At 34.9% G+C, this 17,133-nt stretch overlaps 1 protein-coding gene across 1 annotated transcript in view; it reads right to left on the reverse strand.

The window, feature by feature from the left end:
- The window catches only part of SLC45A2 (solute carrier family 45 member 2), a 341,881-nt gene that overhangs the window by 50,789 nt on the left and 273,959 nt on the right, over positions 1–17,133 (reverse strand). The gene's annotated exons all lie outside the window — the stretch shown is intronic.

The raw sequence follows: 17,133 nt of genomic DNA on the forward strand, positions 1-17,133 counted from the left end.
ATACTTCCAAGGAAGTGACAATGTATCCACTGCTTCCGCCTGAGGATCCCTGGATCTGGACAGATACCTGGGAAGTTTCTTGTGTAGATGAGAAACCATCAGATCTATTTCTGGAAGTCCCCACATTTGAACAATCTGAAGAAACACCTCTGGGTGAAGAGACCACTCGCCCGGATGTAACGCTTGGCGACTGAGATAATCCGCTTCCCAATCGTCTATACCTGGGATATGAACCGCAGAGATTAGACAGGAGCTGGATTCTGCCCATACCAGTATTCGAGATACTTCTTTCATAGGCAGAGGACTGTGAGTCCCTTCTTGATGATTGATATAGGCCACAGTTGTGACATTGTCTGTCTGAAAACAAATGAACGATTCTCTCTTTAGAAGAGGCCATGACTGAAGAGCTCTGAAAATTGCACGGAGTTCCAAAATATTGATTGGAAATCTCACCTCCTGAGATTTCCCAAACCCCTTGTGCTGTCAGAAACCCCCATACAGCTCCCCAACCTGTCAGACTTGCATCTGTTGAGATCACAGTCCAGGTTGGAAGAAAAAAAGAATCCCCCTGAACTAAACGATGGTGGTCTGTACCACGTCAGAGGGTGTCGAACAATCGGTTTTAAAGATATTAAATGAGATATCTTTGTATAATCCCGGCACCACCGGTTCAGCATACAGAGCTGAAGAGGTCGCATGTAAAAATGAGCAAAGGGGAACACGTCCAATGCAGCAGTCATAAGAACCTAGAATTTCCATGCATAAGGCTACCGAAGGGAATGATTGAGACTGAAGGTTTCGATAAGCTGACACCAATTTCAGACGTCTCTAATCCAACAGAAACAGAGACATGGACACTGAATCTATCCGGAAATCTAAAAAAGGTTACTCTTGTCTGAGGAATCAACAAACTTTTTGGTTAATTGATCCTCCAACCATGTTCTTGAAAAAACAACACTCATAAAAAGCTGGAAAGGATCTTTCCATTGAAAATGAGCAAAGGGAATTGAATCCAATGCTGTTAAAACTTCTATGCATATATAGCAACTGAAGGAAATAATAGAGACTAAAGGTACCGACAGACGGAACCCAAATCAAATTGTCCCTTGTCTGATAGAGACAAAGATAGTGACATAAACCATCTGGAAACCTAAAAAAGGTGACCCTTGCGTGAGGAATCAAGAGCTTTTGAAAAAAAAAGATCCTCTAACTATGTCCTGAAGAGCAAGTGAAACATATGAGATTCCGCATCCACAGGAAATAATCTGAATGCAAACAGAAAAATGAAGAATATGCATTTATTGTATCTAATGAAAACAAATAATGCTATCAATGACCATAAAAAAGGCAGAATAGTTTGAATAAAACTCCAAAACCCAGTTCCTAGAAAAAGGACTGGAAGAAATACCCCAGAAGATTCCAGGTCTGAGCAGCGCTTGAGCCATGCTTCAACAGTATCCAAAATATATAGGACAGAAACACACTGAAAGAAAGTGTTAGCCTTACTGGAATAAAATCAAAGAAATTTGGACAGAATAGAACAAAATACATTTCAAAGAAGTCTTAACCTGCCCCTTACCAGCCAAGCTGGAATACGGCACGTACATCGCAATATTAGGGAGCTGATTTCGAACCCCAATTATAAACATGTTACTTGGGAAAGAACTCAGGAATTTGTTCCTTAATAAGAACAACCAAACTAATATAAGCTTAAAATTTAGTCTTAGAACTCAATCTTGAAGCCCATAGTAACAGTTAAGAATTTAATCCAATTATAATTGATTATCTTAGAACAAAAGAAATATGGATTTTCTTTTTTTTTTTTTTTTTTTTTTTTTTTTTAAAACACAAAATTCTTCTAGCTAAAATTGCTAAAGACATAGATTAACCCTCATTTGCGAATATATTCAATAAAATGAAGACACAAATGAAATCATTAGCATGATAGTCCAGTTTAAAGGACCAGTCAAAACAGAGGACTTGCAAAATGCAAAACAACAAGACAAATGCAACAGCACCTAGTCTAGTAAATGTTGTCCCTTTAACAATGCTAAAATAAATCATAATCTGATACTTAGAAAAGTACCTGAAACTAAATAATTTTCCATAAAAAAGATATAACTATATAAAGGAAAATAAATACTATTTTACTACAACAACAATAGCATAATTAGTAGGAGTAGAGATAGCTCCAATAAATTGGAGAACCCTCCAAATTAAATTTAACTGCTGACAAAGAATATAGTTTAAAAAAAAAGAAAATTCTCAGCCTATTCCATTCCCTAGTATGGGAAATTGGAAGGAAAACCTCTGAAATCACAGAAGAATAAAAAGGCAGAAATAGTGTCAGCTAGTTTTAAAGAACTAGTTACCTTAATATCCAAAATAATCAACACCTCTTCAACAAAGAACAAATGTACTTTAATAATAAAAAATTTATATAAAAAAGTAGATTTGTTAGTGTCAATATCTGATGAAGAGAATTTCTGAAAGAGAAAAAAACATCATCAGAGAAGGATAAATCAGTATGTTGTTGGTCAATTGAAACTTCAATAATTAAAAAAGAAGTGAAAAAGACCTAAAAATTGTATTAGAAGGCACGAAGTCAGACAAAGCCTTAATCAGAAAAAATATTTTTCTTATAAATCTTCTAAACATTTCTTGTACTTAAGAATGGAAATGTATAAAGCATAAATACTAATGGAATCTGCATGTAAAAGTATATCATAATAACTTAATACAAACCATAGCTAAAGATAAACATTTATAACATTTAAAATAAATGAACTTAGCTTTGGTAGAACTGAAACTCAGTTAAGCATTTTTCCAGAAGTGGCTTCTGACTCAGGGACAATCGGAGACATCTTGCAATATGTAATAGAAAAAACAACATATAAAGCAAAATTGATCAAATTCCTTAAATGACAGTTTCAGGAATGGGGAAAAAAATGCCAGTGAACAAGCTTCTAGCAACCAGAAGCAATAAATAATGAGACTTAAATAATGTGGAGACAATAGTGACGCCCATAATTTTTAGCGCCAAAAAAGATGCCCACATTATTAGGCGCCTAAATGCTTTTGGCGCCAAAAATGACGCCACATCCGGAACGCTGACACTTTTGGCGCAAAAAAACGTCAAAAAAATGACGCAACTTCCGGCGACACGTATGACGCCGGAAACAGAAAAAAAAATTTGCGCCAAAAAAGTCCGCGCCAAGAATGACGCAATAAAATGAAGCATTTTCAGCCCCCGCGAGCCTAATAGCCCACAGGGAAAAAGTCAAATTTTAAGGTAAGAAAAAAAATTGATTAATCCATATGCATTATCCCAAATATGAAACTGACTGTCTGAAATAAGGAACGTTGAACATCCTGAGTCAAGGCAAATAAATGTTTGAACACATATATTTAGAACTTTATACAAAAGTGCCCAACCATAGCTTAGAGTGTCACAGAAAATAAGACTTACTTACCCCAGGACACTCATCTACAAGTAGTAGAAAGCCAAACCAGTACTGAAACGAGAATCAGTAGAGGTAATGGTATATATAAGAGTATATCGTCGATCTGAAAAGGGAGGTAAGAGATGAATCTCTACGACCGATAACAGAGAACCTATGAAATAGACCCCGTAGAAGGAGATCATTGAATTCAAATAGGCAATACTCTCCTCACATCCCTCTGACATTCACTGCACGCTGAGAGGAAAACCGGGCTCCAACTTGCTGCGGAGCGCATATCAACGTAGAATCTAGCACAAACTTACATCACCACCTCCATAGGAGGCAAAGTTTGTAAAACTGATTTGTGGGTGTGGTGAGGGGTGTATTTATAGGCATTTTGAGGTTTGGGAAACTTTGCCCCTCCTGGTAGGAATGTATATCCCATACGTCACTAGCTCATGGACTCTTGCTAATTACATGAAAGAAATGTATATTGCATCTTTGATTCGATAACATTTGTATCTATCAAATGTATATTGCATCTATTGATTGATGTAATTCGTATCGATCGAATGTATATTGCATCTATTGAGCTATGTACAGTGTATCGATCATATGTATATTGCATCGATTGAGCTATGTTATCTATATATCTATCTATCAAATCTATCTATCTATCTCGTGGTTGTGCAAGTGGACTGTTTGCGGTTGATTGAGGTGCTTAACACTTGGAGTTTACTCTGTCACTGTGATGCGGCCGTAACCCTTACACTACCTGATAGATACAACATCATAACTGATGTTTTAAAGCACTTTATTGCAAACAATTTGGGAATGTTAGTTGATTTAGGCCCATTATGGGTTAAAAGCAGACTCTGCATAAACTATGTAATTTTCCATGGGAGTTTTGCCAGGGATCCCCTTCCAGCATGGCACAGTCCAGGTGTTAGTACCCTTGAAACAACTTTTCCATCACTATTGTGGCCAGAAAGAGTCCTTGTAGGTTTTAAAGTTCGCCTGCCTATTGAATTCAATGGCGGTTCGCGGGTTTGCGAACAATACCGGAAGTTCGAGTCAGCCGTTCGCGAACCGAAAATTTTAGGTTCGCGACATCACTACTTTTAAATACATATGGCATAAGTTCTTCTAAGCAATTTGTAACCACTCATGGTTTTGTTTGTCACATCTTTTGTACTAAATGTATTTTCATTAATAATTTATGGCCAGGATTATGGCCAGGATTCTGCAGCCATGGCAAATAAAATAGGTAAGGGACAATGCAAAATGTTTTGGTAAATACACATAAAAATGGCCTGTTTGCCTCTGGAGTTCTGCCACTTCACACTAAGGGTCCAATAAGAGCAGTCCAAGTACAAACCATAAGTGTCTAAGGAAATGGCCTAACAAGATAGTGAGATTATACTTTACTCTATTGCATGTACAATGCAACAAGTCTTTGAGACTAGAGATTAGGCTCATTAGTTTACCGATGTGGGATGCCCAGTCAGAAATAGTAATTTTTTTTTCTTGCATGATTCAGATAGAATAAGCAATTGTAAGCAACTTTCTAATTGACTCCTATTATCAAATTTTCTTCATTCTCTTGCTATCTTTATTTAAAAAGCAGGAAAGTAAAGCTTAGAAGCGGGCCCATTTTAGAAAAAAAATTGGGCTTAGTATTCCTTTAAGTACATTTTTTTAGATCTATGTAGTCTCTGTAAAGAAACCACTCTTTGTAAGGCTAAAGATTGCAGATTTTTCTAAGCCATGTTGTAGAATATAGCATTTATCTACAAATGTTCTTTCCCCCATATTATACTTAGGTTAATTTTCCACCCATGGAACAAATAAGGACAAAGATAAAGGCATTTGACAGACAGCACAATGTGACCTTTATTGGACGTTCATCTGTCTTTTGCTTATATAACTGTATACGGCAACCACATGACAGGATCATGGAGAAAATAAACCTTTGTGAGTCTACTATCATTGTGGCTTCACTGTGTGGCTTTAAGTATCCGTACATAGAAAAAATACCAAAAAGATAATATTAAGACGTATCTTATTGGCAAGCTATTATCCTCAGACTCAATTTGCTGCCCATAACAACTATAAATAAATTAGTTTTCCACTAGGGATTGAGCAATTTTTGCTTTATATTTTCTGAAAATGCATTAATTCCAGTGGGTATTAGCAGCAGTAGTTCTTCTACACAAGAGAGTTCCTAAGTATTACCTGGAAATTTAATTATATTGGCAAGCAAAGCTTTGGATTAAATAGCTCAGGTCTGTCTTAAAGACAAAATCTATTAGCTGCTATGGAAATGAGTAGAACATTGAATTTGTAAATAGTGGAATGGCTTACAGCAAAAGTAATATATTGTTCATTAAACTGAGACAAAAATGCACCAGTGAGATAAACAAATTAGGGTATTTTTAAAGGTGCATTAATTAAAAATATAAAAGGACATTAAACACTAAATAAATTTTATAAGCATAATATTGAGGTTATTCACTGTAGGCACTGTTGCCACCACAAAAAAAAAAACTCAGATAGATACAGGGAAGGTGTGGTTTCAGCAATCACCTTTTAAAGAGATCACTCTCAGTTAGGCCTTGTATCCTAAGTAGGGCAGGTCCTAATGCTTGGTATATTAAATATATTAGAGAGAAAATAAGCATTATATGGCACACTTTATAAAGAGTGGTTGCAGACAATCATAAGATTGGATATGGGGTGCACATCATAAAACTTAACATTGAATTAGGTGTATTAACATATATATGGACAAAGCCATCAAGTAAAACAAGTGTATAAAAACCATATAAAACTGCTCCCCAAATATGAATCACAACAGCTTTTTTTTTTCTATATACGTGAAACCATTTATTTATTTATTTATTTAACTTGCTGGAGACACACAAATAGTTTTGAAAGATTTAAGTTTAAATCATGTAGCTAATTTCATCTGTGTATTATCACATGGGCAGTCATAGACATTGCAATCAAATAAATAATGTTAAACCAACTAGAGAAATTTCAGTGTCAATAATTCTCAATAAGACTTTACATTTGTAATGATCAAAGAAAATACAAGATACATATTGAGTATCATATAGCACATTTATGTTAAGACTTCATACATAGAGTACCAGTATTTTCTCAACTACTTTTTTTTTATTATTATTTTACTAAAATGGTACATGGTCTAAAATATAAAACGTACAAAGAAAGACTCTAGGACTAGGCTCTAAATATGTATAGTTTAGAGGATAGAAGGGAAAGAGGAAACATAATGGAAACCTTCAAATATATGAAGGGACTTAATAAAATAGAAGCTGAAAGCATTTTTCACAAAAAAATAAATGCCAAAACAAGGGGTCACAATCTAAAGTTAGAGGGTAACATAATCAGGAGAAATGTGAGGAAACATTTTTTTTACAGAAATGGTGGTGGATTCATGGAATAAACTTCCAATTGAGGTGGTAAATACAAAGACTGTAAATGAATTAAAAAATGTCTGGGACATGCATAAGGTTATCCTAATGAAAAAGTAACATGTAATATGGGTAGACTTGATGGGTCTTTTTGGTTCTTATCTACCGTCAAATTCTATATTTCTATGTTTCTAGTTATCACATATGTTGAGTTATTAGAAACAGAGATTTGATCAGCTGTCAAAATCTGTTTCTTTAATTCTGATATCTTCAATACTATAGAGTTAAAAAACATACGGCTAGATTACGAGTTTTGCGGTATAAGGGGTGCGGTATTAACTTGCACGTTATTGTCACTGCTCACTTTCCTTAAGCACTTCCTATTACAGGTTTTCATAAACCCGGCGTTAACAGGCAAGAAGTGAGCATAGAGCAAAATTGATCTCCATACCGCACTCCAATACCAGCCCTGCTTAAGTCAGCGGTGAGCTGGTTGTACGTGCTCATGCACAATTTCCCCATAGACATCAATGGAGAGAGTCGGCTGAAAAAAAAGCCTAACACCTGCAATAAAGCAGCGTAAAGCTCCATAACGCAGCCCCATTGATTACTACGGGAAAGAAGATTTATGTTTACACCTAACACCCTAACATGAACCCCGAGTCTAAACACCCCTAATCTTACACTTATTAACCCCTAATCTGATGCCCCTGACATCGCCGACACCTACATTATACTTATTAACCCCTAATCTGCCGCTCCGGACATCGCCGCCACTATTATAAACATATTAACCCCTAAACCACCGCACTCCCGCATCACAAACACTAGTTAAATATTATTAACCCCTAATCTGCCACCCCTAACATAGCCGCCACCTACCTACATTTATTAACCCCTAATCTGCCGGCCCCAATGTCGCCGCCACTATACTAAATTTATTAACCCCTAAACCTAAGTCTAACCCTAACCCCCCCTAACTTAAATATAATTAAAATAAATCTAAATAAAACCTACATCTAGATTGTAAGTTCCTACGGGAACAGGGCCCTCAATTCCCCCTGTATTTGTCTGTAAAATTTTGTGTCTTATCTTATTGTTTCTCCACTGTACTGTTATCCTTGTACCCATGGGCAGCGCTGCGGAATCTGTCCGTGCTTTATAAATAAAGAATAATAATAATAATACTATTAATAACTAAATTATTCCTATTTAAAACTAAATACCTACCTATAAAATGAAAACTAAGCTAGCTACAATATAACTAATAGTTACATTGTTGCTAGCTTAGGATTTATTTTTATTTTACAGGCAAGTTTGTATTTATTTTAAACTACGTAGAATAGAAGCTCAATCCTATTGGCTGATTGCATCAGCCAATAGGATTTTTTTGACCTTTGATTCCAATTGGCTGATAGAATTCTATCAGCCAATCGGAATTCAAGGGACGCCATCTTGGATGACGTCCCTTAAAGGAACCTTCATTCGTCGTCGGAAGAAGAGGATTCTCCACGCCAGATGTCTTGAAGATGTAGCCGTTCCGCGTCGGATGGATGAAGATAGGAGATGCCGTCTGGATGAAGACTTCTGCCCGTCTGGAGGATCACTTCTACCGGCTTGGATGAAGACTTCTCAAGCTTCGTTGAGGACTTCTTGCCGCTTCGCTGAGGACTTCTCCCGGCTTCATTGAGGATGGATGTCCGGTCTTCAAAACTGTAAGTGGATCTTCGGGGGTTAGTGTTAGTTTTTTTTTAAGGATTTATTGGGTGGGTTTTAGTTTTATATTAGGACTTTTGGGATGAAAAAAGAGCTAAATGCCCTTTAAAGGGCAATGCCCATACAAATGACCTTTTCAGGGCAATGGGGAGCTTAGATTTTTTATTTAGGATTTTATTTGGGGGGTTGGTTGTGTGGGTGGTGGGTTTTACTGTTGGGGGGTTGTTTGTATTTTTTTACAGGTAAAAGAGCTAATTTCTTTGGGGCAATGCCCCGCAAAAGGCCCTTTTAAGGGCTATCGGTAGTTTAGTTTAGGCTAGGGTTTTTTTTTATTTTTTTTTTATTTTTTTGTTTTATTTTAATGGGGCTATTAGATTAGGTGTAATTAGTTTAAATATCTTATAATTTCTTTTTTTTATTTTGTGTAATTTAGTGTTTGTTTTTTTGTCATTTAGGTAATTGTATTTAATTTAAGTAATTTATTTAATTGTAGTGTAAGGTTAGGTGTTAGTGTAACTCAGGTTAGGTTTTATTTTACAGGTAAATTTGTATTTATTTTAGCTAGGTAGTTAGTAAATAGTTAATAACTACTTAGTAACTTTTCTACCTAGTTAAAATAAATACAAACTTGCCTGTAAAATAAAAATAAACCCTAAGCTAGCTACAATGTAACTATTAGTTATATTGTAGCTAGCTTAGGGTTTATTTTACAGGTAAGTATTTAGTTTTAAATAGGAATTATTTAGGTAATGATAGGAATTTTTATTTAGATTTATTTTAATTATATTTAAAGGGACACTAAACGATGGAAAAAAGTTAGCATAAATCTCCATATCCATATTTGGTTTTTATATTTGTAATTGGCTTTGCGTGTCATATTATTAACGTTTTCTCGATATTCTGCTTAAAAAATTTATTGATTTCCAAACCCACCGTTTTCAATTTTGAAGAACAAATCATTCACGATAACCTGAGTTATCAAGATGTCCGACTTCGTCCGTACTGCGCATGCGCAATCTTTCTTACACGTCATCCTATACATCAAGTAGCTTGATTTGGATAAGTGAGGAATCGAAGCGGCAATCTGCGCATGCACAAATGCCTTTATTGTATTGCGCATGCGCCAGGTGATGGTAAGATGCGATAATGATATGCACAAAATCGCAGTGTGATTGGAGACTGATTTTTGCATTGAATGCACCATACACGGGGGTTTGGCTTTGATGACGTCTTTTCCAAAATGTAATATAAAATTTTATTCTGCTTCTAACACTCGTTTTAATGTCAAAGTGGGTACGTTTTGATAGTTGAGGTCGGTAGATACGTTTGTGATAATTTATTAATAACTAAAAATTCAAAGTTTTGGAATCCTTTAAGTTAGGGGGTGTTAGGGGCAGCAGATTAGGGGTTAATAATATTTAACTAGTGTTTGCGATGCAGGAGTGCGGCGGTTTAGGGGTTAACATGTTTATTCTAGTGGCAGCGATGTCCGGAGCAGCAGATTAGGGGTTAATAATTTTATTTTAGTGTTTGCAATGCGGGAGGGCCTCGGTTTAGGGGTTAATAGGTAGTTTATGGGTGTTAGTGTACTTTTTAACACTTTAGTTATGAGTTTTATGCTACAGCTTTGTAACGTAAAACTCATAACTACTGACTTTAGATTGCGTAACTAATCTTGCGGGATAGGCTGTACCGCTCACTTTTTGGCCTCCCAGAAAAAGCTTGTAATATCGGCACTATGGAAGTCCCATTGAAAATAGACTTCACGCAAATTGCGTAAGTTAATTTGCGGTACGGCCAAAAAAGTGTGCGGTGCCCCTAAACCTGCAAGACTCGTAACACCAGCGGGAGTGAAAAAGCAGCGTGAGCCTTAATGCTGCTTTTTTACTCATATCGCAAAACTTGTAATCTAGCCGATAGATTTTGAGCTAAGAAAATACTGATAGTTTATGAATTATGTCTAACAGGAATATGATATATGCTACACATATATACGCATCTTGTATTTTCTGTGATCATTACAAAAGGGAAGTGTATTTGAGAATTCTTGACATGAAAGCAAAGGAAACTAGTCTAGCCAGTTTTATTGGAGATGAAGGTTACATAAACCTAATAGGTTTAAAATAATTTTATGCTGCTTCTATGATTGCCCATATAACAATACAGTGAAATATGAAATAAACTACAGTAGTGTACTTAAAGGGACATACAACCCATGTTTTCACAATTCAGATAGAGCATGTAGTTTTAAGCAACTTTCCAATTTACTTCTATTATCAAATTTGTTTCATTCTCTTGATATCCTTTGTTGAAGGTACAGAAAGACTACTGGGAGCTAGATAAACAAATCAGGTGAGCCAATCACAAGAGGGATATAAATGCAGCCATCAAGCAGCAGCTAGCTCTCAGCACTGCAATGCTGCTCCTGAGCATACCTAGATATGCTTTTCAGCAAAGCATACCAAGAGAAGAAAAGCAAATTAGATAATAGAAGTAATTTTGGAAAGTTGTTTATAAATGAATGATCTATCTGATTTATGAAAACAAATATGTTTGCGTTTTATAACCCTTTTAAATTGAACAGTTATGATTAGTTATGGCACATGTGATCTTATTCAACTAGTATGCTGTGTATTTGTTATGCACTATAGCCTAGATTGTTGTATGGATCTCTAATACTGCTCCGGTAAACTTCATACTGCATTCTGGTGCTTATATTACAAAAGTTAACGGTTAATATATATGGTCCGAGCGCTAGTATACTGTGTGATAAACTGGTCAAGTTGTCATTTCTCTCAGATAACAGATTTTTTTTGAGGGCCCACACTAAAATTCATCTCAGATAATGCTTAAATGCACAGATGGTGGAGCATATAAATTCCACACAAGCAGTAGAGTTATTGGTCAAGGTCTCTGCTATACACCTTCCATGTTTTCCAATAGCAACTGATAACTCTTAAAGGAATAGTTTAGTCTAAATTAAACTTGATTTGGATAGAGCATGCAATTTTAAGCAACTTTTTAATTTACTCCTATCAATTTTTCTTCGTTCTCTTGCTATCTTTATTTAAAAAAGCAAGAATGTAGGTATAGGATCCGGCCCATTTTTGGTTCAGCACTTAGGTAGGACTTTCTGATTGGTGTCTAAATGTAATCACCAATCAGCAAGTGCTACATAGGTCCAGAACCAAAAATGGTCTGTCTTCTAAGCTTACATTCAAATAAAGATAGATTGAGAACAAAAGGAAAAATTGCTAAGTAAATTAGAAAGTTGCTTAAAATTGCCTGCTCTATCTGAAATATGAAAGTTGCATTTTACTAGACTATTCCTTTAAAACCTGTTTTTAAAAGTGATAAAAGTGAAAGTGGTATTTTTGATTGTGCGCAACCACAAAACGAACATGCGTGCAACTTGTAATAATTGAGCATACAAATAACACACTGCTCATTACCAGTTGTGATCAACTTTCATTCTTTACCTGTGCTTGTTAAATGTAAAGTTGATAAACACTACAAACACCTGTCAGTGGTTTCAGGCAATTTATTACTAGTCCTCATGTGACCAGCCTGTCTGGTATAATTTGCATTCATTTTATGATTAAAGGGTGTTAAAAAAAATTGGAATTTACTTTTTAATTATTTTCAGGGAAATAGTTACATTTAAATAAAAATTTTGGCTGATATAGAACTAGATGTTTTTCTTCCACAGAGATGAGAATTTGTGCAGTATAAAACTGTATTTTTGGAATAGTATGAACCATGATCAGATTCTTGCAGCTGTGAAAGGAAAATATTGGCTAGTGAAAAATGGCACATTTTGAGATTAAAAAAAAATCTCTTATTGTATGTCTGTGTTTTGTAGGTGATAAACTGTGTGGTTTAATAAAAGCATTTACATATCTAAGTATATTGAACTGAATATATACCACAATGACATATATATATATATATATATATATATATATATACCACAATGACATATATATATATAAATATATATATATATATATATATATATATACATATATATATACACACAAATATACATACATATATATAATATATATATATATATATATATATATATATATATATATATATATATATATATATATATATATATATATATATATATATATATATATATATATATACATACACATACACATTACACACATACATAAACACACACACACTCGTATATTTTATATACATGTGTGACATTAACCTATTGTAATCAAAATCCATCCTCATATGACTGCCATATGTATTTTGGTATGATGGGTATACTTCAGGAACTAAAAATGTCAGTCTCTAAGGTATCTTATTGCAGGCAGAGACGCTATACACCTTCAAAGGGAGACGTCCCTAGATTGCTTTTAAATTGTTATTTGTCACTATTATTTTTTGTAATAGCACTGAAATTGTTATCAGCCCGCATAGCGGTATACAAATTGTTATTTATGTAATAAATTATTATTTTAATATATCAACTTTCTACTTATATTGTTTTTAGAGACCACTTTTAGCACATATATTGCCCCATTCTAAATCTCTTTTTGTTTGTATTTTATACTTTTATCACACTTGGGAGGAATGTGATGTTTTGAGAACGCGGCTTAGGTACAATAGACAAGCGCCTCTGACTAACCACAATTATATACTTCAGGAACCAGACATCTGCAAATGGCATGTTTTTAATTTTCATTGTAATATTTTATTGCAAGTCACACTCGCACTGTTGTTATTGTCACTAAGAATACTGCCATCTTTTAAATCTTATAATCTGTTTCCATCCACACCGCTGCTAAACTATATGAATACTTTTATGTTATCAGGATGGGCAAACTGTGCACATTTGTCTATCATTATTTGGCAGCGTTTAAACAGCGACAAGTATTGATTTTTACAATATTAATTGATATTGTTTGTTAAAGCACAGTTTCAATTTTGTTGTGAACTGAAAACAAGATGGCAACTGCAGGTTTCTGTGCAAAGATCTTATATATTCTTATACTGGATTTTAACATTACTTAAAATGTAAATCTTCAACATTACCTCTGTGATTACCTTGTATCTAAGCCTCTGCAGACTACCCCCTTATCTCAGTGCTTTTGACAGACATGCAGTTTAGCCAATCAGTTCAGACTCCTAAATAACTCCATGGGAGTGAGCACAATGTCATCTATATGACACACAAAAAACTAGAACTGTCTAACTGAAAAACTTTAAAAATGCTCTGAGCTAAGAGGCAGTTTTCAACGGTTTAGAAATCAGTTTGAGCCAGGTAGTTTTCACACTTAGACAGTTCTAGTTCCTGTGTGTCATATAGATAAGATTGTGCACACTCCTGTGGAGTAAGCAAATTTGCTTTGTTCCCTTGGTGGTATTTTAAAAAAAACTAAACCTAGGTAAAGTTTAGTTGTTTTTTTTAAATACCACCAAGGGAACAAATCAAATTTGATGATAAAAGTAAATTGAAAAGTTGTTTAAAATTGCATGCCCTATCTGAATCATGATAGTTTAATTGTGACTAGACTGTCCCTTTAAGGTAAGTATTTTTAGCTACAGGGGCAAAAACGTAATTTTCTTCTGATCTATATGATTACTGTGGGTTCCTTTACCAAAAGAGATCAGATATTGCTCTTGAACAAGAATACAAATCTATAAATTGGCTTAGCAACAGAGCTGAGATCCATTATTAGGTGAGCTTGTTTTACTCAAGCCAAAAATCAATCAATAAATAAATATTATAATACATACACACATATATATATATATATATATATATACACATATATACATACACACACACACACACACACATATACATATATATATACACACATAGGCGGCTCGGAGTGGTCTTCTCTGATGCGCGGCAGTCTTTAGCGGCGGTGATCCTCGGTGGCGTGGAGGCTCCTCTTCATCTGATGTCCGTCGCACACCGCATTCAATTTGGAGTACCTTGTATTCCTATTGGCTGAAATTTTGAAATCAGCCAATAGGATTAGAGCTACTGAAATCATATTAGCTGTTCAAATCAGCCAATAAGATTTCAGTAGCTCTCATCCTATTACCTGATTTAAAATTTTCAGCCAATAGGAATGCAAGGTACCCCAATAAATATTCAATCAGTGTGCGACAGAGGATCGCATAAAGAGGAGCCTCCACGCCACTGAGGATCTCCGCCCCTGAGCCTCCGTGCGCTGAACTAAAACTCTTTCCTTCTCTCACATGATCACGTTTTACACACACATATACATATATATATATATATATATATACATATATACACACATAGGCGTCTCTGAGTGGTCTTCTCTGATGTGCGGCAGTCTTTAGCAGCGGTGATCCTCTGTGGCGTGGAGGCTCCTCTTCATCTGATGTCCGTCACACACCGCATTCAATTTGGAGTACCTTGTATTCCTATTGGCTGAAATTTTGAAATCAGCCAATAGGATTAGAGCTACTGAAATCATATTAGCTGTTCAAATCAGCCAATAAGATTTCAGTAGCTCTCATCCTATTACCGGATTTAAAATTTTCAGCCAATAGGAATGCAAGCTACCCCAATAAATATTCAATCAATGTGCGACAGAGGATCGCATAAAGAGGAGCCTCCACGCCACTGAGGATCTCCGCCCCTGAGCCTCCGTGCGCTGAACTAAAACTCTTTCCTTCTCTCACATGATCACATTTTGCAAATGTTTTTATATATATATATATATATATATATATATATATATATATATATATATATATATATATATATATATAAAAGAAATTTCATATGGAGTGCACTCTCACCATTTCTAGTTCAACTTCCAGGGTGCAGGCAAATGATTAATACAAAAGCAATAACAGTACTGTGCTAAAGTCTTATGCTACCATAAGATTTGTTGTTTTAACAGTGGTATAATGACCATATATCATTATTTATCAGTCTCTTTATTAGAATGCAACCAGAAAATACAGGATAGTTGTATGCAGCATTTTAAAAAAAAAAATATTTAGTGTGACCTCCCCTTACACTTGAGCAATAGCAGGAACCTGGCTCTCGTAAGCCTAAATGGAATGGAACCCTAATTAATGTCATGGCTTAAACCTGTAATTGTCCTACTATTTCATGTCAAAATGACTACTGTGAAAAAGGTATTTTACACCAGGTTTGTACAAGACATGTTTGAGCATTACATACACATGGGGTATGAGTTTAATTCATTGGAAGCTTGCTAAAAAGACCAAGTTTCAGTCACATCATTCCATTCAAAATTCCAAAGATCACAGAATTTGACAGAAATAAAATCATACTTTTGCATAAGCAAAGCCACAGTCAAAGGGAAATCAGCAAGTAAACTGGATACTCAAGATGTGGTATTCAAGCTGTTATAAAGAAATCTGAAAAATCAGAACAGAACAAGGACATAAAATCTAATGAGAAGTTTCTCAGAGTTTCTTTTGGGAGACCAGAAGAAGTCCATCAAGGACCTGGCTGCATCTGGCAGCTTCATCAGGTTGCCAAGTTGACCCTCCTACAGTCTGAAGAAACTTGATCAGGAATGGTCTTTGTGGAAGGATAGCAGCCAAGAAACCACTTTTTCGGAAGGGGAAGAGAATGAAATGGCTAAGATATACTAAAGCTCATAAAGATTGGAATGAAGATCAGTGGAAAAGAGTATTATGGAGTGACAAATCCAAGTATGAAATTTTTGGGTCCAATCGTAGACAATATTTGAGAAGAGTTAGAGAGAGATGGAATGGTTGCTTTGGCCTTCAGTGAAACATAATGTAGGGTATGTCCTGGTTTGGGGCTGCATTTCTGCCAGTGGTGTTGGCTATATTATCCAAATTGATGGGATCATAAATGCTGAAAAGTAAAGACAGGTTTTAAATTATCATGCCATTCCTTCCGATAGCGCCTGATTGGGAATGGTCTTATTTTTCAGTATCATAATGATCCCAAGAACACTGCTAATGCAGTGAAATCATATTTGGAGAGAAAAACAGCTAATAAAACACTGGTAGTCATGGACTGTCCTCTAAGAAGTCCAGATCGGAATATTATATTGGCAGTATGGGATCAAAAGAAGAGAGAAATAAATAAAAAACAACCTAAATCTAAAAAACTCTGGGAAGTGCTGAAAGACGCCTGGTATAATATACCAGAAGACTACTTCAGAAAACCTCAGGACAGTCTCCCCAAAAGAGATCAAGATGTGCTTAGTGCCAAGGGAGGTCACACTAAATACTGACTTTTGCCTGAAGAAGCCATTTTGTGTTTTTTATATTTTGTTTACATATTTCCTATATTTTCTGTTTGTATCTTAATACAGAGATCAAAAAATAAATATGGTCATTAAAACTTTGGTTAAACAACAAATCTAATGGTGACTTTTGCACAGTACTATTACATATATATATATATATATATATATATATATATATATATATATATATATATATATATATATATATATATATATATATATATATATATATATATATATATATATATATATATATATATATATAGT

Source organism: Bombina bombina, chromosome 2 (assembly GCF_027579735.1).
Source record: "Bombina bombina isolate aBomBom1 chromosome 2, aBomBom1.pri, whole genome shotgun sequence".
Classification (NCBI taxonomy): Eukaryota; Metazoa; Chordata; class Amphibia; order Anura; family Bombinatoridae; genus Bombina; species Bombina bombina.